Source organism: Felis catus, chromosome X (assembly GCF_018350175.1).
Source record: "Felis catus isolate Fca126 chromosome X, F.catus_Fca126_mat1.0, whole genome shotgun sequence".
Lineage (NCBI taxonomy): Eukaryota > Metazoa > Chordata > Mammalia > Carnivora > Felidae > Felis > Felis catus.
The window spans coordinates 92,020,579-92,048,207 of record NC_058386.1 but is presented as its reverse complement, the minus strand read 5'-3'; the positions used below and the strand labels follow the sequence as shown (position 1 = coordinate 92,048,207).

Sequence of the window (27,629 nt, the reverse complement as noted above, 5' to 3'; positions counted from 1 at the left end):
AAAGAAATACACTTAAAAAAAACGATAAGTTCAAGCTCAGTGATTCATTCCTCAGCTGTGGTCAATCTACCAATGTGCCTATCAAAGGCATCCTTCATTTTTTACTCTGATTTTTTTATATAATGTTTTTTTAATTTTTAAATGTCTATTTTTGAGAGACAGAGAGAGAGAGACAGAGCATGAGCAGGGGGAGGGGCAGAGAGAGAGGGAGACACAGAATCCAAAGCAGTTCCAGGCTCTGAGCTGTCAGCACAGAGCCCAATGTGGGGCTTGAACCCACGAACCACGAGATCATGACCTGAGCCAAAGTCGGACACTTAACCGACTGAGTCACCCAGTCGCCCCTGGTGCTGTGCTTTTTATCTCCAGTATTTATTTCCTATTCTATCTTAGAATTTGATCTGTCTGCTTACATTACCACCTGTTCTTACCTGTTCTTGCATGCTGCCTTCTTTATCCATTAAATCCTTTTGCATATTAATCATAGCTATTTTAAATTCCCAGTCTAACAAAGCCAACATCCCTGCCATAGCTGAGTCTTGTTGTGCTACCTTGACATTTTCTCTGATAGCTAGACATGATGTACTGGGCAAAAGGAACTGCTGTCAATAGGCCTTTAGTAATGTGGTGGTAACATGTCGGGGAGGGAGACTGGAAGTGTTCTATAGCCCTACAATTAGATTTCAGTTTTTTAGTGAGCCTATGCCTCTAGCCTGTGAACTTCCCAAGTACGTGTCCATTTATTTAACCCCCGTAGGTGGCACAGGATGGACATAGAGGGCTGGAGTTGCAGATTTCCCTTCCCTCTGGTTGGTTAGTCTCTGAAAACAAAAACCCAATAGTTTAGGTTCTGGTAAAATAATGTATCTTGAGGGAGGCCTTATTAAGAAGAATAGAATGTTCTAGCTTATTTCAAAATGGTTACTTTTCCCCTCCTCCCTCCTGCCAAAAGCCTGGGGGAATTTTTCTCTGACGTTCACTGCTAAAACCAGGTCAAGCTCCTAGAGATACCATTCACAAAAGTGTGGATCCCTCCTTATGATTGGCTCCTCCTGGAGTTTTTAATTCTCCAATTTGTCAACATTAAGCATCCCGAAATTTGTCCACTGTAATTCAGGGTTTTCTACTCCATCGCTGGTTCTGGCAGAGGCTTCTAGTTATGGGTTTCTGCTCTGGTAACCTGTGATTATTTGTATTCACCTGTCTGTCCCATTTGGGGGGTAACAGTTTGCCCTGTGGCCTTACTTCTCTGATGGATCTAAGAAGAGTCGTTGATTTTTCCACTTGTTCTACATTTTTACTTGCTGGGATGTAGTGGCCACTTCCAAGCTCCTTACATGTTGGACTGGAAACCACACATCTCAGTCTTTTTAGTCTGCTATGACAAAAAGGACATTGTCTGAGTGGCTTCAACAGCATTTGTTTCTCACAGTTCTGGAGATTAGGGAATCCAAGATCAGGGTGTCTCCAGGTTCTGTGTCTGATGAAATCCTTCTCTCGAGTCTCTTTGATAAGGGCTCTTCCCTCATGACCTCATAATGCCATGGGGAATTTGGCTTCAACCTTTGAATTTTGAGGCCACGCACACGTTTGGTCTATAGCACCAGATGGTCTGAGGTTTTCATCACACTGGGAAATATACCTTAAAACAAATGATATTCCAATCTAGAGAGCATACTACGAATTCCTCACACTATTACCAAGGGATCAATGGTTTGGCAAAGATTGTGTTCACACATGATATCGACAGTCACAAGAAAAACAATATCATCACTGGTCCTAGCATCAAGGAAAGACGAAATGAAGCCTCATGTAAAAGTAAAGTATCCTTGGGGCGCCTGGGTGGCGCAGTCGGTTAAGCGTCCGACTTCAGCCAGGTCACGATCTCGCGGTCCGTGAGTTCGAGCCCCACGTCAGGCTCTGGGCTGATGGCTCAGAGCCTGGAGCCTGTTTCCGATTCTGTGTCTCCCTCTCTCTCTGCCCCTCCCCCGTTCATGCTCTGTCTCTCTCTGTCCCAAAAATAAATAAACGTTGAAAAAAAAAATTTTTTTAAAAAAGTAAAGTATCCTACAATCCCATGACAAACTCAGTATTCCTCACGTGCAGGTTCCTTAGCACACTTGCCCTGAAGAAGAGAGACTTTTTGTGTAGTTTTATCTGTTTGTTATTTTGTTAGCAGGCAACATGGGCAAAAGTTTTCCACTGTTTTTTTTTTTTAATGTTTATTTTGGAGAGAGAGACAGAGTGCGAACAGGGAAGAGGAAGGGAGAAAGGGAGACACAGAGTCTGAAGCAGGCTCCAGGCTCCAAACTGTCAGCACAGAGCCCAACGTGGGGCTCGAACTCACGAACCGTGAGATCATGACCCGAGCCCAAATCAGCTTCACCAACAGAGCCGCCCAGGCAGGCGCCCCAAAAGCGTTCCACTGCTAGGCAGGTCATATGTGTCAAACCTCTCACATCCAGAGGCAGAGGAACTGATCTCAGGGGTCTTTCCCCATTGCTGAGCAGTGGGATGGCAGGGTCCCCTCGCAAAATAAAAGAGAACTTCCGAACGGGACCATTTGGACAGGTGGAAGACCCAACAACTTCTCATGTCCGAGTGCTTAGAGTCACTGTTTTCCTTTCTATTTTGTCAGTTGCCTAGTTGCCATTAAACTTGCCATGCCAGGTGGGATCATCGCTTTAGCGTCAGCACCCCAAAATAGGTAACCCTCCGTGTCATGGTACCTTCATCCCCAGAACTGCTTCAGATACTTTGCAGAAGACATGTCTTTCTTCCAGCTATTTGGTGCGAGTACTTCCTTTTGAGCCATATGCTGTTATTACTAATTTGCTGCAAGACATGCTATTAGTAGCAAGACTAGTCTTACACAAACATGGGGTATACAGCCTCTTTGTGTTATTCCAGGGACAACAGGAAGTTGCCCTTCGCCAAAAATATCTCTCCAGCTTGTTCTATGAGGCTTGAAATCATTTAATGAGGACCTTGCATTCTCTTTCAGAATTAGAGATGCAGATGATAAATCAGATACTCTTGGGAGACAGAGCATTCCGGTTCCTACAGTATTTGGCTCATATCTCGGCAATCGCACTTAGCTATGTCACTTTATAATTTATCTGTTTGCTTGTCGGTCTACCTCCATGAGGTTGTGAATTCCTTGAGGGTACAGGCTATGCTTCATTCATCTCTGACTCCTCAGGATTTTTACCAGTGCCGGGCAGAAAGCAAACACTCAGTAAACAACGTGACAAAGGAGTGAATTAATTAATGAGCAACTTTATACTTGTCGCGATGTCTAAAAGGACTGAAAAGAAGCCCTTTCCTGGGATTAGGGATAGAGGAGAAAACAAAAACTCTGTCGGGACCCAAAAAGAGGTGTAGGGAGAGAGTCATGACTATAGAATGTCCACTGTTAAAAAGACTGTCATCTTTTCCTAATTCAGGGTTACTTCATCCGCTTACTTTTCAAGGCGCTACATCGATGCTGATTGTTCTAAGAAAAAGAGTTAAACCATTGTCTAAATGTTTCATTTCTCAAAAAGTCAGAAAGACCTAGCTGAGTTTGCCCCCAAGGATTGAGCTTTGCTGCTCCTTTAGAAAATTAGCTCTCACTGCAGGAAGTGATTTGTGAGCAGTTTGAGAGAAGACCAACGTTATTAAAGTCAAATTCTGTATGAAATGAAAGCTCATCCAAAGTCCAGATCTGAATTAGAAAAATTAAAAGTCCCAGCCTGCCTGGTTCATTCTTATGTTCTAAGTGTCTTTAGAAATATGTTGCTGAGGGGCGCCTGGGTGGCTCGGTCGGTTAAGCGTCCGACTTCGGCTCAGGTCACGATCTCATGGTCCGTGAGTTCGAGCCCCGCGTTGGGCTCTGGGCTGACAGCTCAGAGCCTGGAGCCTGTTTCAGATTCTGTGTCTCCCTCTCTCTCTGCCCCTCCCCTGTTCATGCTCTGTCTCTCTCTGTCTCAAAAATAAATTAACGTTAAGAAAAAAAAAGAAATATGTTGCTGAAACGATCCAGTTGTAAAAATCTAGTAAGGTCATTATATTTTCATACAAACAAAAAAAGCCAACTCTAACCATTACATTTTCAGCTCTTAAAAAATTCCAAATAATTCATTTGTTTTTGCAAGTATTTATTGAGCACCTACCATGGAACAACATCTAAACTCCGATTCTCCACGTGAGAGCTTGATTCCTCCTGACCCTGGGTGAGAAAGATGCAACGGTAGATAGAAGAAGGACCAAAGTGGGGCGCCTGGGTGGCACAGTCAGTTAAGCGTCCGACTTCAGCCAGGTCACGATCTCGCGGTCCGTGAGTTCGAGCCCCGCGTCAGGCTCTGGGCTGATGGCTCAGAGCCTGGAGCCTGTTTCCGATTCTGTGTCTCCCTCTCTCTCTGCCCCTCCCCCGTGCATGCTCTGTCTCTCTCTGTCCCAAAAATAAATAAACGTTGAAAAAAAAAAAAAAGAAGGACCAAAGTGTTTGTGGGGTATGTTGCTCGTTAATTTAAAAAATAAACAGTCTTTTTAACCCTGTTCCTGTTATCAAAACAGCTGCCACAAACTAGCTGTGTCATTAGGAATCAGTTTTGGTCAAGATGATAGAGGTCTTTGAGAGACTCCTTTTTAAAAATATTTTTTAATGTTTATTTATTTTTGAGAGAGAGAAAGAGACAGAGCATGGGTGGGGTGGGGGGGAGGGACAGAGAGAGAGGGAGACACAGAATCTGAAGCGGGATCCAGGCTCTGAGCTGTCTGCACAGAGCCCGACCTCATGAACGGTGAGATCAGGACCTGAGCCGAAGTCAGTTGTTCAACCGACTGAGTCACCCAGGCAGAAGGTCGTTCTATATTCTTGCCTTCTATATTCTATATTCTATGGCTCTATCATTATCTTCCTGTAAGATGGAAAGCAAATCGGTCAAGCTTTATGTGTCCATTTCTTCAAAGGCAAGGTAAGAATCATCTTCCCTGATATTTCTGTACTATAACATGATTTTGATTATAAGATTTATATTAATAAAGAACAATAATATTAGTGAACATGTGGACACCCTTAGTGTTCTAGGCCCTTTTGTATAGTCTGATTTAACGCTCTCAACTCTACAACGTTATTGCTACTATTTTCAGTTAGTTTACAGGTAGAGAACACAGCTCGAAGAGGATAGATAAGTTGGAATCCAAGCTCAGATCTGTGTGATTCAAGAGTCTGACCTAGAGGTGACTAGGCCATTTAACATATTAGATTAGAGTTAGATATTATACCTTAGTATGAACTAATTTATTATATCCTGAGCTCTGGAACCCAAATGAAACAAACTGAGCTAATCCTAATGGATATGGTTTCTAAACCTATGCCTCATCCTGCAACTTTAAGTTATCGCTGAAACAGATTTGATCACACAACTCACACTAAGAGCCTACTACCTGATAAATGCTACTCTGTGTTACCCTTCTAAGGATCATCGAGCTATACCAGGAGACGCGAGCCACAGGAATTGTGAAAAAGGCATTTTTAGATTTGAGTGTCTCTTTTAATACTCTGGATTACAATCATGGGCAATCGCTTACTCAGCATATACACGGGGAACCAACATTGCAAAGTGCCATATAATTATCTGTATAAGCTAAGACAGAGACTAGAGATGAGAATCTAGGAACATGGTTAGAGATCTGCTATTTTAGAGCTATGCCTAATCTATGTATACAGGAAACATTTGAGGATCTACTGTGTGTGAGGCATTTTTAAAAGAAATATTTCATTGGATGTCCTATGAGATATGTGTTATTATGCCTAATTTGGCAGATGCATTACCTGAGAATTAGAAAAAGTAGCTAATTTGTCCAAGGTAGCATAGCTAATAAATGTACAAATCAAAATCATAAAGGCATTGGTGTATGTGGTGTTTCCTGGCCAACAGTAATTTCTCACTCTTTCTCTCCAGACCTACGAGGGGAATCATAATGATGTAAGCCAGCAATGGCAGCCCCATACCGCTTTGCCATGACTAAAAATTGTCTGTGGCTTCTGAAAAAGGCACGGAAAAAGGAAGCCCTTTTGGCACGGCTGGTGCATCCTGCTTTGGACGCCGTAATGTGACAATGTGGTACTTGGAACCACAGCAGCCACTTTCAAACTGTGAGGGAAGACATCGCTGACTCCCCGAGGAAGGCAGTGGAAGGATCAAAGCAGCTTGTCTCCTTAATGACATTGTTAAGACACCAGCTCAATTCTGGGGCCACCTCCTTTTTGATGGCCCTGTGGTTCGGCTGCTATGAATTAGGCATGCTATTGTTTGCAGCCAGAAGAAGCATTTTTAGCAACTGTTATAAAATAGAGTATATGATAGAGGCAAATGAGCGGTATACCAATTAAGTGCTAGTTGAGAGCAAGAAGAGGTCCTGTAGGTTGAGTTCATCAGAAAGAGTTACATACAATAGGATGACCTGAGTCGGGTCTTGAAGGATAGTAGATACATTTAAAGATAGAAAGGGGTGCCTCGGTGGCTCAGTTGGTTAAGCATCTGACTCTTGCTTTTGGCTCAGGTCATGATCTCGCTGTTCATTAGATCGAGCCCCGCATCGGCATCCACACTGACAGTGTGGGGCCTACTTGGTATGCTCTCTCTCCCTCTCTCTTCGCCCTGGCTCACGTGCGTTTGCGCTCTTTCTCTCTCTGTCTCAAAATAAATCAACTTAGAAAAAATAAAATAAAGATAGGAAGAAAAAAAGGATGTTAAGCCAAGACCACATCTGTCCTATTTATTGCCATAATTCCAATTTCTGGCACAGTTCACACCACATAGCAGGCGCTCAAAACACGTTTGTGAAACGAATTAATAAATGAGAACAGATGGGGGGGGAGCAAGAAAGCACGGAGCATTTTAGACAGATAATGGACAAGGAAAAGAATGTACGGGATAGAGAGTGGTGGGAGTTAACGGAGGTGGCAGGCAGAGGATGAACAGTTTAGTCTGTTGTCTTGAGAGATTTGCCTCTTTCTTTCACCATTCCTAACCACCCCCCCCCCATCCTACAATCGTAACAAAATCGACCGGGGCATTTGACGTGGTGACCTATAGTATATCAAGTGTATATCTGAGTGACAAAACAAATTAAAAGTCATGGGTCAGGAGCATTTCTAGGTGGACTGAGAAATCTAAATATCACAGACAATATTAAAATAAAGAGTTTAGGGGCATCTGGGTAATGCAGTCAGTTAAGTGTCTGACTTTGGCTCAGGTCACGATCTCATGCTTTGTGGGTTCGAGCCCTGCGTCGGGCTCTGCACTGGCAATGTGGAGCCTGCTTGGGATTCTCTCTCTCCCTCTCTCTGTCCCTCTCCCACTTGTTCTCTCTCACGACATGAATAATAAACTTGAAAAAAGAAAAAGAAAAAGAAAGAGTTCAGTACCTGGAAACTACCTAATTCTGCCTGTCAGCCTAGATACTAAGCCCCCACCCCAACAACTTTTCCTGGAGATATGAAATATGCCAATCTTGAGAAAGGCTTTCTTTTTGCTAAGTGATCGCTTCTCTTCTGATAGCAATTTCTTAGAAAATGAGCTCTGACACCCTTAACAGTATTCTTGTGCAGTTGCCATATTAAGTGCTCTGGTCTAAGAGACGAAAATAATTTACCTGGAGTCATTACTTCCATAAAAATTAGAATTGGCATATCAAAGAAATTTCCTTCCCCTATGCAGTCAGGAGAACAAGTTTTATAATATAAAATGACATATAGATGTAGTACAATAAACATCATGTGGAATAAGATTTATCCAAACTGTGGGGGGGGGGGGGAAATGTTAAGATTGAACTGGAATGCCGTGAGATAGGTCTAATCCTTAGTGAGTACATTTTGTCCCTCATCATTTTCTAGCCCCCCGCTCTACTCTCCCTGCTGCACTGTCTACTCTTTCTAGAATCCTGACTCAGGAAAGAGTTTGAAACTTGCCCATGGCAAGAAATCAGTGACTGACAATGATAATAGCTACCATTTATTGAGTGCTTTTCATAGACTAGGTAGTATTCTGGGTGCTTTACAAACATTATCTTATTTAACACTCACAACCTTATGAGATAGGTGTGATTATATTCCCACATTTTACAGTTGAGGAGAGAGGCTGAGAGAGGCAAAGCAACTTCCCCAGTGTCATTCAGTGAGTGGCAGGGCTTGTGTTTGAACCCAGGCATTCCAGCGGGCGCGCCTATTGGCTACCTCCATCCCACATTTATTTTGCTTTTCTTTACATCAGAGATAAAACATTAGAATAGAGAAATAAAACCCCTCAGGTTGAATTGCAAGTATCAGGTATGGGGGCAGGTATCATTGGTTTGGCATTCTGGCACTTTCGGTCCATGTTGAGTATGAATTAACGCAAAATCCCCAGATTGAGGCCACCATTACAGTTTTTTTTTTTAAATTTTTTTTTCAACGTTTATTTATTTTTGGGACAGAGAGAGACAGAGCATGAACGGGGGAGGGGCAGAGAGAGAGGGAGACACAGAATCGGAAACAGGCTCCAGGCTCTGAGCCATCAGCCCAGAGCCCGACGCGGGGCTTGAACCCACGGACCGCGAGATTGTGACCTGGCTGAAGTCGGATGCTTAACCGACTGTGCCACCCAGGCTCCCTGACAGTTTTTAAATTAAAAAAAAAAAAAAACTTTTTTAAGTAGACTCCATGCCTATTGTGGGGCTCGAACTCACAGCCCTGAGATTAAGAGTCTCACGCTCTACTGACTAAGCCAGCCAGGCCCCCAACCATTTCAGTTTTGAGTTCTTTTTTTTTTTTTTTTTCAAAAAGATCATTTAGCTCCTGAAATCAACCCTATTAATTTGATTTGTGTTGCTGTGATCTATATCCTCCTACGACCTATCAAATTGCTTATGTGTTGATTGGGTTTGAGTTCATGATGATTTAACAAGAACGGTTTGCAGCCTAATGTTATTTTTATGCTACATCCTCATATTTTTGTGCTTACTTTTCTTCTTAAAATTCTTTTTCAACAACTTGATTCCTTGACTCTCTTTCCCAGTGTTTGTCTACCACATAGAGAGTATAACCCAGACAGAAATAGGTTTTGGTATAGTACCAATGTACAAGAAGAACTTTTTTGGGGCGCCTGGGCGGCTCAGTAGGTTAAGCATCCGACTTCGGCTCAGGTCACGATCTCACGGTCCGTGGGGTCAAGCCCCGCATCGGGCTCTGGGCTGATGGCTCAGAGCCTGGAGCCTGCTTCGGATTCTGTGTCTCCCGCTCTCTCTCTGCTCCTCCCCCGTTCATGCTCTGTCTCTGTGTCAAAAATAAACATTAAACAAAAAAAAAAAAAAGAAGAAGAACTTTTTGCTTGTCTGCCCACTCTCTAGCCAAGAAATCCTCATTATAATCAGCAAAGGAGAACACCAGTTCTAATACATCAATAATAGCAGACAAAATGCTTAAAACATGACCTACAGGTTGAAAAACCTACTGTATGTAATGGACTGTGTGTGTAATTTATTAAGCAGTTCACTTTAGCATGAATATGTATAAACCGATATGCAAATAATTTCAAGCATCACTAATAAGGATTTGGGTATTGACTTCCAGTCCTTTCTTAGGAATTTGTGAAAAAAATTTGTTATCCTGTCTTCATCCATGATCTGTGCCCTCATTTCCTTATATCATGGCAAATATGAAAATCTCAAATGATTCTCAATCTCTCTGTATGCAATTATTCAAAACTCAGACTTCGAAAGTCATGATTCCCAAACCTGGCTGCTCTTGAAATCTATTAAATCAGAAAGCCTAAACTCTGTCTTTTAAAGTGACCCAGCAGATGTAGCCAGGTTCGGGAATCACTGAACTAAATACAGTTTTCATCAAATATATTTCTATAGCTCTTGGGTTTTTTTTTTATTTACTACTGCAATGACTTTTATAGATGTTCGAAGAACTATGGGCTCTGTTAAATATTTTATCTCCAAAACTGAATCTATTACAGATGCCTGGAAATATATATTTTTTTTTCTCTCTGTGCTGTGCTGGGTAATGTCCTCTAGAAGGTTAATAAATATTCCTCACTAACAATGAAAAAAAATGAGTTTGGGAAGTAGTGGGTTAAAGAAAGTTCAACAAGTTTCCTTATTGGGGTGATTCTCAACACTAACACTATGCTAATATTCAAGGCAAATACCTAAAGGAAGATTCAACGTATGATATTTTCCACAAGCTTTTTTTTTTTATTGTGGCAAAAAAACGCATAACAAAATTTACTATCTAACTACTTTTAAGTGGAGAGTATGGCACTGTTAACTATATGTACATGGTTGTGCAACGGATCTCTAGAACTATTTCATCTTGCAAAACTAAAACTCTATACCCACTGAACAACAATTCCCCTTTCCCTCCTCCCCACAGCCACTGGCAACTACCATCCTATTTCCTGTTTCTATAAAGTTGACTATTTTAGGGCACCTGGCTGGTTCAGTCTGCAGAGCATATGACTCTTGGTCTTGGGGTTGTGAGTTTGAGGTCAACGCTGGGTGTAGAGATTACTTAAAAACAAAATCGTACACAAAAAAAGAAATTGACTTCTTTAGATGCCTCATTTAAGTGGAATCACGCAGTATTTGTCTTTTCATGACTGGCTTATTTCACTTAGCAGAATGCCCTCAAGTTTCATCCCTGTTGTAGCATATGACAAGATTTCCTTCTTTTTTAAATGCTGCATAGTACTTTATTTTATGTATATACCACATTTTCATCCATTCATCCACTGATGGACATTTAGATTGTTTTTGTATCTTGACTATTGTGAACAGTTCTGCTATGAACATAGGAGTGCTGGTAGCTCTTTGAGATCCTGATTTGGGATAAACACCCAATAGTGGGATTGCTGGATCATATGGTAGTTCCATTTTTAAATTTTTTGAGGAACCACAATGTTGTTTTCCATGGCACCTGCACCTTTTTGCATTCCCTTCCCAAGTTAATTTTGAACATGGACATGTTTTCTCTTGGAACGTCTGTTAATTTCTCATAGAAAGTAAAAATTCCAAAGGACACGTTTGGGAGACATTATTATAAGGCACTCTGAATTTTAACAAGAAAATAAACAACTTCTGGGCTGAGTGCTACCTCAAAAAGTATTCTTCCATCATGTTAGATATATTCTGTTTTGCTACCAGACGTCCTGCCCTTGGGAAGTTCCTTATCATTTAGAGGAGACAGAATCCATTCACATTTAACATTTAGAACAATAAAAATATGTGCTCAAGGCTTCAGTGTAAGAGATAAGTACATTCTTTTTGATAATGAAATAGTACAGCAAAATCTTGCATTTACAACACTGTAACTAAATAATCTCATTCAAAGCCTCTGAATTTCTCCTCTTCATTAGCCGAGTATCCATTACCTGTGTCCCCAGAATTAAGAGGGTATGAAGGGAGAAACAAGAGTTATTATAATACAAATTATTCAAAAATGAACTGACCACCTATAAAATTAGTCTCTACCCAAACATCTCTTCCTGCCTAGTAGGAACCTATGTTGATCATTGTCTGGCAGGTTTCCTGATATTGTCAGACGATACAAGGCAAACCGATTTCAAAGTGAAACTACAAATCCTGCAACACATTTAGGATTTCATACAGTTGATGAAACTGATGCTGAGGAACTACCCCGATCTGGTACAGTAAGTCCAGCTATCAAAAGAAGAATGAAGAAAAGGAAACTAGCAAGGATGATACCAAGATAGATACATTGAAGAAAATGATTTGATACCAAAAGTTTCAGAGAAGTCCTTGGAAAATGGAAGTCCTTGACTACTTCAGCCTTTTAAGCATTTTGTTGCAAAAAAAATCGTGCAAAACTACAAGGCGTGCCCAGGTTTTGGTACATTTTGGTGAAAATAAACTTTTTTTTCCATCTTTTTGTTTCCATTTTATGAAAACTGGAATGCTGTCACTATCAAGGTTTGACTCCTACAGACATCATCACTAGTCAAACAGAACAGTCTTTTATTCCGCTTGGAAAATTAGCCAAACACATTGCATCTTCTCAGCTATTTTGCAAAAGAATGGTTGCGCTTGGAGGCTTCTTTATTTACTTCAGTTTGCAAATATTCTAGGCATTTGCAGGTGCCAAATATCTGAGCTCTAAATAAACAGAGTAGCATTTTGCTCCATTTATCTCCCTTTCCAGATGCAGTACCTGGCATAGTACTGACAATTTAGCTGGTGCTTTCAAAATGATTAAATTAATTTGAGCCCTTTCCCTGAAGATTCACAATCAAGAAAGTTTAGCCCCTTTGATTTGTGAAGCTTGAAAAACAAGTAAGTTGTTCGACAAACAACAGCTAGGCTCTCTCTCAAGGTACAGTCATTGTAAGGACTTTGTGGATGCTACAATGTTTAAGGACAGAATCAGTGATTCCTAGACAATATGACAATTTGAGTATGCAGATGAAGATAGTCTTTAGTTTCCACAGATAGATTCATCAAAGACCAAAGCAGGTAATTTGTTAAGATTAACATTATGTAGACATGATCTGAATTGGAACAAAACCGAAGGGTTATAACTTCTTTCTACCTTTTCTGAATAGTCTTCTTTTTAAAAAAAAATACACGGTATTTAGGGGTGCCCGGGTGGCTCAGTCGGTTAAGGGTCTGACTCTTGGTTTCGGCTCAGGTCATGATCTCGCAGTTTTTGTGAGTTCGAGACCAGCATCTGACTCTACGCTGACAGTGTAGAGTCTGCTTGGGATTCTTCCTCTCTCTCTCTCTCTCTCTCTCTCTTCCTCCCTCCCTTTCTGCCCCTCCCATGCTCACACTGTCTCTGTCTCTCTCAAAATAAATAAATAAACTTGAAAAATAAAAATTAAAAAAAAATTTAAAAAACAGCATTTAGATGCACTATCACTAAAGCAAACTATTTAGTATTGTGCATAAAGTACAACAAATGTATTAATGTGTTTTTAAAAATGAAATGTGTTTTCTCTGTCCCAAAAATAAATAAAAACGTTGAAAAATTTAAAAAAAAAAAAAAAGGGGCGCCTGGGTGGCGCAGTCGGTTAAGCGTCCGACTTCAGCCAGGTCACGATCTCGTGGTCTGTGAGTTCGAGCCCCGCGTCAGGCTCTGGGCTGATGGCTCAGAGCCTGGAGCCTGTTTCCGATTCTGTGTCTCCCTCGCTCTCTGCCCCTCCCCCGTTCATGCTCTGTCTCTCTCTGTCCCAAAAATAAATAAAAACGTTGAAAAAAAATTTAAAAAAATAAAAATAAAAACGAAATGTGTTTAAATTTATTTAACTATTCTTGGAAAAGTGTCTGAAAGGGCTTTTTTTTTTTTTTTTTTGGCAGACTTGGAACAAAGATTCATGATTACCATGATTACTTAAAAATTTCCCTCAGCTCAGGTCATGATCTCACGGTTCATGGGTTCGAGCCTCACTTTGGGTTTTGTGCTGACAGGTCGGAGCCTGGAGCCTGCTTCGGATTCTGTGTCTCCCTCCCTCTCTCTCTCCCCCACCCCCACTCACACTCTGTCTCTCCCTCTCTCAAAAAAAAATAAACATTAAAAAAATTAAAACAAATTTCCCCCTCTGAGGAGGCATTTTACTCATGATAAAGGACACTAATGAAGATGAATTCTGAAACCAGTGCTACTTATAGAGGTGTAATTTCCTCCATGGATAAGTTTTTAAAGTCATAATCAAGGCAACTACAGGGGCCTAAACAATTATTAAGTTATCTTCCTTTTACATTCAGCAGAATTGTTTCTACCTTCTCAACTCCTCTGACACCTTCAGTGGGATCACTCCTAGTAAACAGGGTCCCTGCCCAGGAGGGATATCAGACAAAATAATTCATTCATTTTTCCTCATCATTGGGCAAGAGACATTATGACGGAAGAGAATGTTATGAGGAAAGGAAGTAAGGATCACAATTGCTTCAGCCTTCAATCAACAATTGATGACTCCCTTCACTAAATGTATTCTGGGAAGTTGTTGTCTATGCCAGAAAGTTCTGTTAAAAGTAGCAGTTCTCAGGGGGCCTGGGTGGCTCAGTGGGTTGGGTGTCCGACTCGATTTCGGCTCATGTCACGATCTCACAGTTCATGAGTTCGAGCCCCTCTGTCTCTGTCCTTCCCGTGCTCGCACTCTCTCTCTCCCTCTCAAAATAAATGAATAAACTTAGAAAAGTAAAAGTTCTCAAATTTCCTCATTCTTCAAGAAAAACAAGCAAAACAACGCAAAAATGATTCTTCAAACAAAAACAGTTACATTTCCATCTACACATCCACCTGTGCAGCCAGCATCATTTACTGAGCATCTTACTATTTACCTGCCAGCTTAAACTCGGATTTTGAGATGGTTTAAGCATCAATCAGTGTCCAGAAGATTTCAGGCTCTCTAAGATATTCAAAACTCTCATGGCATCCAGAAGGTTCTTAGAGGAATGTCTTTCACAGGAGTTTCCTAAGGCCTGATATTATAGCTCATGTTCCCCTTATTCAGAAGACATCCAAAATAAATGCTAATTTGAAAAGAAATGAAGCATTGGATTCATACCTCTTTTTGGCTTTGCTATAAAAATATAATCCTGAGAGGAATATATGTGCTCAGTTGTGCCGCATGTTGAAGTAAAGGAACATTCATCAAGTTCATTACCTACAGAGCAAACCCTCCCACATCATTCACTCCAGCCACAACATCTGGATAATTGGCCCCAGCCTGGTGGGAGACACCCCCCCCCCACACCCAGGATTTCTGGATAATTCTTGATCATTAGGCATGCAAACTCTCCTCAGTGCTCACCTTGAATGTCTTTTCTCCCTTCTGTTTGGTCTACAGTCTGTAGTTTCAGGTCCTCACCAACTATCAAAGCACCTGAAGAAATTAAGAATAATGTTGTTGGAAATAAGCTCTCTTTAATTTAATAAAAATATGAGAATCCAGAAGTAATATGAAAGTTTCTTTTCCCTCTCCTTCCTAGGCATTACGCTTAAGGGTTTAGTTAACTCACCTCTTCCTGTACAGTTCTTTGGGGCCCCAGAACAGAGAAAAAAACATCCTAAATCCTTCCCCTACTGATATTATAAATAAGAAAACCCAATGCTTATCACTTTTAGATTGTCCAAATCATTAGGAACGTAGTTTCCCATCAGCACAGAGTGTTTATTCTTCTAGATTTCAGAGGAAATCTAACACAGTTTCCAAACCTCGTATAATTATAGGAATAGCTTATAATTTTTTTTTAGCTCATAGGTCTTATTATAACCAGTACTTTACAGTGTGTGGCACATAGTAGGTTTGCAATAAACATTTAATTGATTGATTGATTCATTGATTGATTGATTAAAAACTGACTTCATGCTTGTAAAATGCTTTAGGATTCATCTGGTGGAAATGTTATGGCCAAGGCTGATATTCAGCTGATATGCCCAATTACAGCCTTAAAAGTTTCCAAGACTTGCAGAGTCACCTTGACTCTTGGCATTGTGTTCTGATCGTTAAATATTTTGAATATCTCTCTTAGCAACACAATGCCATAGCACAAGAGAAAAAAACATATATGTGTGTGTATACATATACATATACATATACATATACATATACGTATACGTATACATATACACACACACATATTTTATTTGAACCTGTTTTCATAGAGTGTTTAGGACCCAGGCCCTTCCTTTTGGATAACAATGACTGGGTTTGTCTGAGTTTGGAAGTGATCAAGGATCAAATAGAGAAGTAAAACTACCAGGAAAAAGGGCAGGCATTGAGGGTGGTGATGGAACCATTGTATCATGCTTGGTTTTAAACATGGAGACTAGGACGTTAAATTATGGTTTTCCAGAGGTGAAAGTGTCAGGGACACAGGAAGTCAGAGTTAGACTGCTATTTATAGGTTAAGTACAAGGGAGGTCAGATATCTCTTCAAAATCCTGTTTTCATTTCCTTTGGGTGTATACCCAGAAGTGGAATTTCTGGATTGTATGGCATTTGTATTTTAAATTTTTTGAGGAAACTTCATATTGTTTTCCATAGTGGTTGACCCATTTACATTCCCCCCAACAGTGTATAAGGGTTCCCTTTTCACCACATCGTCTTCGGCACCTGTTGTCTCTTGTCTTCTTGATGATTCTAACAGGTGTGAGAGGATAGCTCACTGTAATTTTGATTTGCATTTCCCTGATGAGGAGTGATGTTGAACATCTTTTCATGAACCTCTTGGCCATTTTCATGTCCTTTTTGGAAAAAAAATGTCTATTTAGCTCTTCTGCCATTTTTGATCAGTTTGTTCCATGCCCACCAATGGATGAATGTGTAAAACAGTTGTAAATATACACAATGGAATATTATTCAGCCATCAGAAAGGAGGATATCCTGCCATTTGTGACAACATGGATGGACCTTAAGCACATTACGCTAAGTGATATAAGTAAGACAGAGAAAGACAAGTATTGTATAATATCACTTATATGTGGAATTAAAAAAAAAATCAGGGGCGCCTGGGTGGCTCAGTTGGTTAAGTGCCGGACTTCAGCTCAGATCATGATCTCATGGTTCGTGGGTTTGAGCCCTGCATCCGGCTCTGTGCTGACAGCTCACAGCCTGGAGCCTGCTTCGGATTCTGTGTCTCCCTCTCTCTTTGCCCCTCCCCCACTCGTTCTCTCTCTCTCTCTCTCTCTCTCTCTCTCTCTCTCTCTCAAAAATAGACATTAAAAAATTACAAAAAATCAAATCTGTTTAAAAAAAAAACAGTAAAATGGTGGTTACCAGGGGAGAGGGAGCAGGAAGAGGGGGTGGGTGCTGTTTAAGGGTACAAACTCGCAATGACTCCTAAACAAGCCACAGTGCTCTAATGTACAGTGTAACGATTATAGACAACAATGCTGCACTATACTTATATAATGTGATAAATATCACTATAATGGCAACATATTACAATATATAAATTTATCAAAGTTAACAGGTTGTACGCCTTCAATTTACACAACTGTTGTATGCAAAATTTGTTCAATAAAAAAAAAGAATAAGGTAGTTCAGAAGCACAGGCAAACCAGGATAGATCACAAGAGGCCCACCGTGTCTCCAGCAGGAAGTTCTGCCATGCTGACACCCAGCACCCAGTCTTTATCAGCCTAGGTCAGGTTAACCACCTGTTGCCCCATCCGCCTACTCCCCCACTGGGGCCTAAATAACATCTCAAATCTCAACTGCCAGCTAAGTAGAAACTTTCAGCTTGTTCCTTCATGAACTACTATGTGTTCTTCTTCCAGGAAGCAAGGCAATGTTTTTGTATAATACTTGTGTGTTGTGTGGAAGGAATGGTACTCTGGTGCCAGGTGAGTGTTGTGAAGCCAAACGTGCCAAGAGATTCCACTTTACCTTGATATAGACTTTGAAAATGCAAAGCAGACTCATAAGGTGTTCTTGACCATCTGCGGGTCACAAACATATGCCATTTTAAGATCGCTCATCTTTCTACCTTCGCATGAGATCCACGTATTGCGTGAAATTGTCAAAAGGGGCACGTTTCCGCCCTGAGGTCAGAAACGTCAATAACAAAATCCTCAGCAACAGCTCTGAGGGCTTACGACCCTGAGTTGCACCATCAAACTCGATACTGCTTGATGATTTCTTCAATAAGATTCAGCAGAATCACCCTGTATATGGAGAACATGGTAAAACTCTTGACTGGATTCAATTTGACATTTTTAATGGCCCAGAAAAAGCTCCTAGGTGGTAAAACAGTATTGCTAAATGTCTCCTAGATCAAAAGAGCAGTTACCAATATTAAGCCTGCTCAAAACACTCAGAATTCGGACCAACTGAGTCAACAGAGCACAGACCGCACGCGTGCCCCAAATCTACAGGTCCCTGCAAATATACAAACCTATGCTCAGGCTCTGTATGATTGAAGTTGCGCTCACTGACTCAAGGTTATACAATGCAGATTCTCAAAAAGGAAGGGCCATTCTTAGACTTTGTCTTCCGATATGCATTTTTTCAACGTCCTAGCAGTATCACATAATGTCACATCGCCTTACTTCAGGTAAGCATTTCTGCTTCAAGGTAACAGAAGACAGAAGTTGTACCATATTCAGAGAGTTCATGGCAAGGCATTTTTTTTTAAGATTATAATACTTGCAGCAGTTCTAAGCAGTGGCCCTGAGTAGAAGATGGCATGGCCCTAACTTGCTAAGGCACTTTCCACAGCTCTGTTGCAAACGCCTACTCTCCAAGGTTATTGACCCTTCAGGGATAAGATAATGGCAGTCGATGTGACTGGAAGTTTCTCCAGATTTATGTCGTGTGGCTCCTCCACAGCAACCTCTTAGGAAGTGACTAGGTAAACATTTCTATCCATGGTAGTGCTGGTTTAGGAGGTGATAATAAATTTCTTAAAGTGTCTTCCAGAAAACCAGGAGGTTATAGGAAGTCTGTGCTATAGACCCCATTTACTTATCATCTACCTCCTTCTGCCAAGGGCTTGAAGTCATAAGCATGTATAAAATAAGAAAAAAAAAAACAGTGTATTTTACTTTTTAAGTTTATTTATTTATTTTGAGAGAGCGTGCGAGCAAGGGAGGGGCAGAGAGAGATTTGCCAGGGGGTTCAAACTCATGAACCATGAGATCATGACCTGAGCCAAAATTAAAAGTCAGATACTTAACCGACTGAGCCAGCCAGGAGCCTCAAACAAAAAGTTTAAAGAAACAGGACAAATGGAAAATCATAAAACTGGTGGGCGGGGGAGATCAGCCGCCAGAAATGTATATGTGTGGTCGTACGAAGTTACTGAAAATAGACTTCAAATTTGGTTTTAAGATATCTACTGGCCAAAGTGAAGATGGAAACTTGCTCAGTTATGGAACTTACTGTGGGCAGAAAATATCTGAATGCAGCCTTTGCATCTACATGCTTGAGAGTTAAAACTATATCTTTACAATTTAATAAAATGTGGTAGAACTGAGCCTCAGGACCTCGTGGCCAATGGGTTATAATAATGGTGTCCACCTTAAATATACTAAACACAAAAGACAGAGATGTTAAAAGGTAACTTAAAATCCACGCAAAATAAGCTGGATAGTTGATGAACAAGTTCTCAAAAATCAAAACATCCTGCCTTAACAAAAACAAAAAGCGTAAAACCCTGAAACTCTCAGCAATCGGAATTCAGATTTTAAACCACACATTGAAGTTTTTAGAGAGTAATTTTGCTGTCAAAGAGCAGAATGAACAGGGAAAATCACGAAGAACTGTAAGAGGGGAAAATGAGCTTTTGTTATAAACTGGCCAATATGAAAGCTGTAGGCTGCCCCAAAATTCAAGGAAGCACCAAGTATTAAATTTGATCCAGATCTGAGGCACCTGGGTGGCTCTGTCAGTTGAACATCTGACTTCCGCTCAGGTCATGATCTCATGGTTCATGAGTTTGAGCCCCACATCGGGCTCTCTGCTGTCAGCACAGAACCCGCTTTGGATCCTCTGTCCCCCTCTCTCTCTGCCTCTCATCAGCTCACTCTCTCTTGCTCTCTCCACTGAAGCAAACGGAAAGAGATATTGAGGGTGAAATCTAGATGTTAAAAGCTGTGGACGTGGAAAAACCTAGAGATTTTAAGCAACTTCCTGTAACAGAAACATCCAAAACTCTAAGGAAAACGGACCAAATCAACTTGAAATTTTTGGCTCAGATTCAGTCCAGTTGCTCTCATTCAGACATATATCAATCCTTCTCTTTTGAAAAAAAGTATTGAGGCACCTGTTGTCATGAGGCACCAGGTGTTGTATGGAAATGTTGAATCACGGGGCACGTGGGTGGCTCAGTCTGTTAAGCGTGGGAGTCTTGGCTTTGGCTCAGGTCATGACTTCATGGTTCATGAGTTTGAGCCCCGGATTGGGCTCTGTGCTAACAGCACAGAGCCTGCTTGGGATTCTGTCTCTCCCTCTCTCTCTCTCTGCCTCTTCCCTGTGTGCTTTCTCTCTCTCTCTCTCTCTCTCTCTCTCTCTCAAAACTAAACATAAAACAATTTAAAAACCGAAATGTTAAATCGTTATATTATACACCTGAAACTAACATTATACTGTGTATTAACTAACTGGAATTTAAATAAAACCTTTAAAAATTTTTTTAAATGATGAGGCAAAAACATTAAAACACAAATACAAAAGAACTCACCAAAAACTATTTAACAGAGGCTGATTAAATTCAAATCCTGGAATCCACAGAGCTACAAATGTGACGGTGACACATTTGAATTATTGTCGTGAAAACACTAAAGCATCTCTTTTCTGAGATTTAAAAATGTTATTGCCTTAGCGTTGAGAGAGCAAACGAAATAAAATTAATTATGCTCTGCCAAAGTGACTATTGATGATAATGAACATTCGTAGGACTCGACATGAATTTACACCATTTTATAAAAGTGCTGCTTGGTGCTTAAAAGATTTATCTATCTATTTCCTCCAGCTTTAGTATGAATGACTTAAATTAATTCCAAATATACAAAATATTCTTAGGAAATAATTTCAGAACCCGAGGAATACTTGAAACCCTTAGCCTTTGGCTAAGGCCAATGGGCCCAATCTTCCACCCCACAGATCAGAGATAAAGCATCCTGTAGAGTTGTTTCTGATCTTTCTGGTTCAATTCCCTAGCCCCACCTATACTCTCCAATACCAAGGACACTTAGACCACCCGACACAGTATCTCTAGTGGCCCCTCCCTTCCATCCCCAAACCTCACCTTGATCAGACGTTCCTTTCTTAGATCAGATGAGATTGGATGCGTTCAGGGTGGTATGGCCGTAGACCTTCCTTTCCTAAATCACAGAGGATAAGGTGTTCCACTTGTACGTTCTCCTTCCCATCCTATTTCTTTTTCCATCATTCACCCCTTCTTTTGGGGACATCTTCAATCGCTTCCTCTTTACTGCTCTCTTCTCTCTACATAAAAAATACACCCAGGCCCCCCCCCCCCCCCCGCCAACAGTGTTTTCAAAAAGACCTTTTATTTACTCGTGGTTTCTTTCAGTTATGTTCCTAATTCTCCCACCTGTGATATAACCATTTCCTCAACTGGTACCTCCCATCTTCTCAGCATCCAATTACTTTTTACCTTTTGAAATCCGATTTCTGTCGTGAAACTCCATGGAAAATCCCCTTTCCCACGTCCCTCTCATTCATTCATTTAACAAGTGTACATTGACTACCTACCATGAGCCAGGCACCATGCCGGCAAAATGAATACAAATATTGGTAAAACTCGATCCTTGCTATCAAGAAACAATCTAACAAAAATGAATAGACTTCTCAACCTAATCATCCTTGCTTCCTCTGCAGATGTATTTGAAACTGCTGACCTATCCCTTGTAAAATATGTCTCCTCTCTTGTGTTTTGCGTAGATACTCTAGTTCTACTTCTCGAACTCTCCTCTTTTGGCTTTATTAGCTCCATCTAACTTTGCTAACTCCAGTTGGTGGGTTTGCTCTAAGGTTCCGGTCTGAGGTCCTTTTCTCTTTCTACACTCTCTCCTAAGCTATTCTTTTTCTTCTTTTAAGTCTCCTCTCTGTATTCCTTTCCCGATATGGCACTTTCTTCACAATTCAATTACTATCCTAAAACATCATTGTACATTTAAAGCAAATTGTTGGAAAGCACTACAGAATACTTTTACCAGCACGTTAAGCTCGGTTTACCAGCAGTTCTCCCAGACTTCCATCTATCTGCTGATAAAAATCTTTTAAAATAATAATGAAAAAATAATACTAACAGAAAACACTTATTGAGGACTTCGTACGAGCCAAGCACTGTTACATAGTGATATACATTTAGCAATATACAAACCTCACAATAACCTTACAGAACAGATATTGTCATCATCATAATTTCATGGAACAGGAAAGTGAGACGCCCTTACACAAACTTTGTGCAAAGGAAGAAAGGCAAAATTCAAACCCAAAGACGCTAGGCTAAACTACTATGGACCAGTAAGCAAAAATTCAAGCATCTAGAATTTGGACTTTTTAAAAAGTTAACATTCTGTAATGATTCATTTTCACACAGTCAATTTTGCTGAATGTCAAGGACATCATGACCCAGCAGCTGGGGTTATAAGAAGTTGACTACAGAAAGGAAGATTACAATACTATTTTCTTTCATTGATGAGTACCAGTGAGACATCTGAGTATCTCCTTTACTGCACAACATATATCATGCCTCTGAGTTCATTGATTCATTTGCTTTCTAAGCATTTTTAAAAATTTTTTAATGTTTGCTTATTTTTGAGAGAGAAAGAGCACTAGCAGGGGAGGGGCAGAGAGAGGGAGACACAGGATCCAAAGCATGCTGCAGGCTCCAAGCCGTCAGCACAGATCCCGACGTGGGACTCGAACCCATGAATCGTGAGACCATGACCTGAGCCGAAGTCGGACTCTCAACCGACTGAGCCACCCAGGCGCCCCTGTTTACTATGCATTTGCTAAGTAGCTCCTATGGGTCTAAACTGAACTGGAATTTGAGGTCAATCTGCAATGTTCCATTGCAAAAAACAAAAGAAATAAAAAATTGAGGGGGTGGGAGACTCATAAACATGGTGCTTTTGAATTTTCATGACCAATAAATATTTTAGCATGGTAACTTAGTGACTTTCCTTGTACCCTTTGATCATAAGGGCATTAAAGAGTCTCTTTTAAAGTCGATACAAGTAGTGACATATGAGCCTAACAAGAAATATCCTCACATTAGTCTCTTTCACACGGGGAGGGGAAGAAATACATTGAGATTTATCAAATCCATGTATATCCCAAACCCATTCTGTAAGTCACAAAGGCTCCAAGGAAACAGACAAGGGAAAACAAACATACCTTGACTTAGCTACGGTGCACAATAATGATAATAATTCATATTTACATTGACACTCCAAACTTAAGAGTATGCTCACAAAGAGATATCATCTCATTTTATATAAAAGGAAACAAAAAGTTTGCTTTCAGCAGATTAATAAACTATACTAAGTCTATCTTTTAGGCATCCATCCATGCCCCCCAAGTGTTCAGCAGATTAATGAACTATACTAAGTCTATCTTTTAGGCATCCATCCATGCCCCCCAAGTGTTACCTTCAAATCCAGCCCCCCCCCCCCACCTTTCTGCCATGTTCTTTTCATTCCATTTTTCTGTCCCTATCACCAGTCACCCAACTCGGAAGAATAGGTCTTTCAGAGAGAACATACGTCCATAATTCATTCATTTGACAAACATTTATTGAACTCCTACTATGTGCCAGGCACTATGCTAGATGTTGGGAATAAAACTGCAGAAACATGGAGTGCCTTCTTTATGTCCTGGCTTCACTTTATTGGTTCTTATATCAGATTTGTCCCTTCCATCTCTGGTTTTTGTTTGCTCTTACTCAGACTTGGAGATACAGTTTCTTAACTCAGGTATCAGAGTTTGGTTCATGAGCAGCTCTACTCTTAGACTATATCCTGTCTTTGGCACCCTATGTCCTGTCTATACTATTTACAGGGTCTGTCAATCTGGCTTTGCTATTTCTACCTCAACAGTTAAGAGCTCAATTGGTCTGTAAGCCCATTATGGATACTAAGATCCCTGCCTCCTTTCTTTGAATTCCTGCTCATATACCTCTCTGTTGTTCAATTATCCTTTCATCTGTATGGGTCTTATTTTCCCCTTCCACCCTTCTTGCTTCCCCCTTTTTGTCCTCTGGTCTATACCCCTTAAAGCCCTGGTAATCTACACTGGTAATCTCCCAAGTCACTCTTCGGTAAAGCCTGAAAACCCATAACACATTTCTTAATGGACTGTGCATATTTTCCAGACTTCCTGGATACCTGACTTAACTGTCATGGAATCCAGCTTGCCCAAAGAAATCTACTTCAGTGAAGCCACCAGAGTCTCTCAAAGCCAACTGATCTTTTCTGGAATATGTGAACTCCTTCAGTAATTCAACCTTCCTCAAAACATCATCCTCCGGGTCATTTGCTCTTCATAGTCATAATCGCTGTTGGGCAAATATCCAAGCTCCCTGCCTTGGTAGAGGTAAGGCTTTGGATTCTGGTCCTCTCCAGAGGTTCTGGACACCTCCCAAATTCTATGGCAGAAGAAGATGTCCATATTGCCTCAGTGAAAGGCTAGACCTAGACTTCAAACATTCCTTAGAAACAATGTCATGCAGTAGAATGCTTACTAGATTGGATATCAGAAAATCTGGGTTCTCTAACTCACGTACAGAATGGAGAGGCCATGCTAAGTCATACTCTGATTGTTTCCAGCTCATGATGTCCACAAACACATTTCTCTGTAGCCTCTAGGACCAACCAATAAGATCGATTTCTGTAACCACTTTCTTCTATGTGAAAAGCCACATGTTTATGGCTCCTAGTCCACAGTGGCTGTGCTGGGTAGAGCTACATAAAAACAAATCAACAAAACAAAACCGAAGAGTCCGGACAAAACGCTGGCTGCAGGTGCTTCTGTTTGACATTCAGACATAACCAAATTCCAGAATAGCAGAGTTCACAGTGGCCAGTGTCATGGAAACCACCGCCGCCTGGGAGTGTTACAAGAACCACCAGGAAACTGAAAGCAGCAGAGCTGGTTGAGGAGACAGAAGTGGAGAGGCCTCTGAGGCCTCTGCGTGGATGAGTCGCTTCCTTTAATTGAACCGCTCAAGTAGCAGGAACCAAAATGCAACCCCCGCAGACATTTAAATGGCGTTCATATTTCAGCGCTTGAATATCAGCTCGGTGAATACCTAAAATGGGGCTAAGTGAAAGTTGGATAACATTTGCCTGACATTGTCACTGGCCTTTCTCTAATGTCAAAGATGGATTTGCATAATTATGCTGAAAGCTAGGGAAACTGCACCCAGCAGGAGGTTTCCTGGCTGGTTTTAGGTTTTAGTCATGCTCCAGCTGTGAGTCTCAAGATGAAGAAAATCTCCTTTCGGAAATGAACAGACAGAGCGCACACTTCCTCAGACAGTGTAGTAACAGCTTAAGGACGATTTACCTCGCATCCTGATTTCCAAGGTATCATTAAGATAGGCCTGACAAGCAACTGATTGACTGAACAACCTTCTGCTTCGTATCAAAAAGGGCCTTGGAGAAGAGAGAGACCAAGCAACGTTACCTCATAAACCTCTTCTTAATTAAAATTCTCTTTAGGCTGGCCAGATGCCTGATGGAAGGCGACTTCTAAAGAGCGCCGCCGTAACAGGTGTGTGAAATTGTGCAATCCTGTCTTTCCAAGGTCACCGCACTCATAAAACGTCTCTTTTGGCTGTGTCTACAAGGGGGGAATGTTTAAGTAAAGTGAGGCCTCTTCAGCCTCCAAGTTTTATCCTTCCATGGGAGCACTCAATAACCTCAGGCTCTCACTCCCCAAATGCTTTTTCATGATCCACCTCTGCTCTCACAGAAGGATTTGAGGACCCTTCTCTCAGTTGGTCAAGAGGTTGCCTAATTTTGTTTTAGTTTCAGTTTAAATCTCAGATCCCGTTTTCTAAAATTTTAAATTACACCCAAGAACTTGCAATGCCTTGATAAGAAAAATTATGATTTCCCAGGTGACACTGAGCCCACATTTGGATCAGCAGCGATGTCGGCTTTCCAAAGGAATATTTTCATGCAGACCTAACAATATATTATTGCACGTTGAGATTTCATGGTTTACCAACCTTTTTATTCTTTTCATATAACATATATATTTTGGGGGGTGCCTGGGTGGCTCAGTCGGTTAAGCATCTGACTTCAGCTCAGGTAATGATCTCACAATCTTTGGGTTCGAGCCCCACATCGGGCTCTGTGCTAATGGCTCAGAGCCTGGAACCTGCCTCAGATTCTGTGTCTCCCTCTCTCTCTGCCCCTCCTCCACTCGCGCGCGTGCACGCTCTCTCTCTCTCTCTCTCTGCCTCTCAAAAAATGAATAAACATTAAAAAAAAATTTTTGACATATATTTTTCATTCTCCTATTGATTAAAAGAATGTCCATACAATGTCTGGATTTCACGGTGGAATCGATCAATATCTCAGGATGATTTCATGGGGAAAAGCAAAAATGACAACTCACCCTGTTTCATTCACTCACACTACTTACTAGGTTCAAAACGTGATTGTTTCTTTGTTTCGTTGTCCTGATTCTAAGGCACTGTGGAGGAGAATCTGCATGTGTAGTTCCACTCAGATCATTTTATCCCGTCCTACAGAAACATAACTTTTACAAGACTTCAAATGCCGCAGACTATACCTTCCTGCTTATTTCTGGTTTGAACCAGAGTTGGAGCTTGTGCAATTTACTAAAGGGCAATTCGCCCCGGAACAACCTCACGAACACGAAGTAGCCAGATAGATGGATTCCGAATTTCTGATTTTTTTTTAAAAGGGCAAGAGTGCAAACGGCTAGCTTCTCTAAGGCAAAAAGGCAGCAGCAGAAACAAAAGCCACATCCATTTGTTTAACACATTATTATTATTAAAACAGGGCACTTGCACAGCACTTCATAATTTACAAAGCTCTTTTCCAACCATTATCTTATTTTATCCTTACACCAGCCGCCTGGGGGACCGGTGATCGTGGATATAGGCATTTGACAGATGAAGAAATTCAGGCACCAAAAGGTTAAGTGACTTACCCAAGGTTGCACTGCGAGTTGGTATGCATAAGAATCAGTTGCCTTTTGTGCTAGATAAATGAGGAATGGAGGAACCTGAAGAACCCGCGATTCTGTCCCCTAAGAGTCCTGATTGAGAGGAAACTTTCACCACCGCGGCGTGTGGCATTCTCATCTCTATTTCCACTACTGTGTTCAGGATATTAAACGTGAGAAGCAGCAGACAAGCAGGTCGCTCGGTGATGTGATATAGCTAATGTTCAATAATGAGCTAATGCTCAACATTATGCGACAAAAAATCAATGCCCGCTGCAACCCAAGCACTGCAAAACACCCTGATTAAGGTGTGAATCCGTTTGGATTTCATGATGGGTTATTTCCTGATAATCTTGGTAAATTCAAATCTACCCCTCGAGTAAGTCAGGGGGTAATTTCCTCACGACTTGATCTTATTTATTAACCATCAGGCAGCCCACCTAACAAATGTGGAACATCAGCTTGTTGTTGAATATTCGCTGTGACCGACGACGCATCTCAAGACTGAGGGATTCTGTGAGATCTATCGGGATTAATCTCCAAGACCTAAAATAGCCATGCTCCCCAAACTCTCTGGAGTTTAACAACAAATACCAATTAATGAGAACACAGGAATACCTTCTGCTCTGATTCCTGCTGATTTTTTTTTTCTAAAACGGGAAAAAAATTAGATGGAGTCTCTAGCATATTCTATGAAGGCAGGCTTCCAAAAAAAAAAAAAATGGGAAGTTTGCGGCATTTGTAGCAAACTTTGCTTTCCTTAGAGATGTTTTTAAGGTAGCTTGATATACTCTTATTTTAAAGGCTATGGGGGAAAATGAGGTTCATTCACCAAATTTTATTGTTGAAAAATAGCTACTAAGCCTGCTAGCTGAAACGTGTCAATGTAGAAAGCCGCACTTTGAAGAAGATAATCACGACTTTTATATGCTTCCATTGCCACTGCTCAATTCTCATTTT

The 27,629-nt window shown here is 40.9% G+C and overlaps 1 long non-coding RNA gene across 1 annotated transcript in view; it reads right to left on the bottom strand.

Moving 5' to 3' along the window:
• Positions 1–27,629, bottom strand: part of LOC123383468 — an 80,181-nt gene that overhangs the window by 28,040 nt on the left and 24,512 nt on the right. The window contains exons 4-5 of the long non-coding RNA XR_006593226.1: positions 20,746–20,821; positions 14,805–14,876 (exon numbers count right to left, since the gene is read on the bottom strand). This is a non-coding gene — a long non-coding RNA (uncharacterized LOC123383468). The remainder of the gene's footprint in view (positions 1–14,804; positions 14,877–20,745; positions 20,822–27,629) is intronic.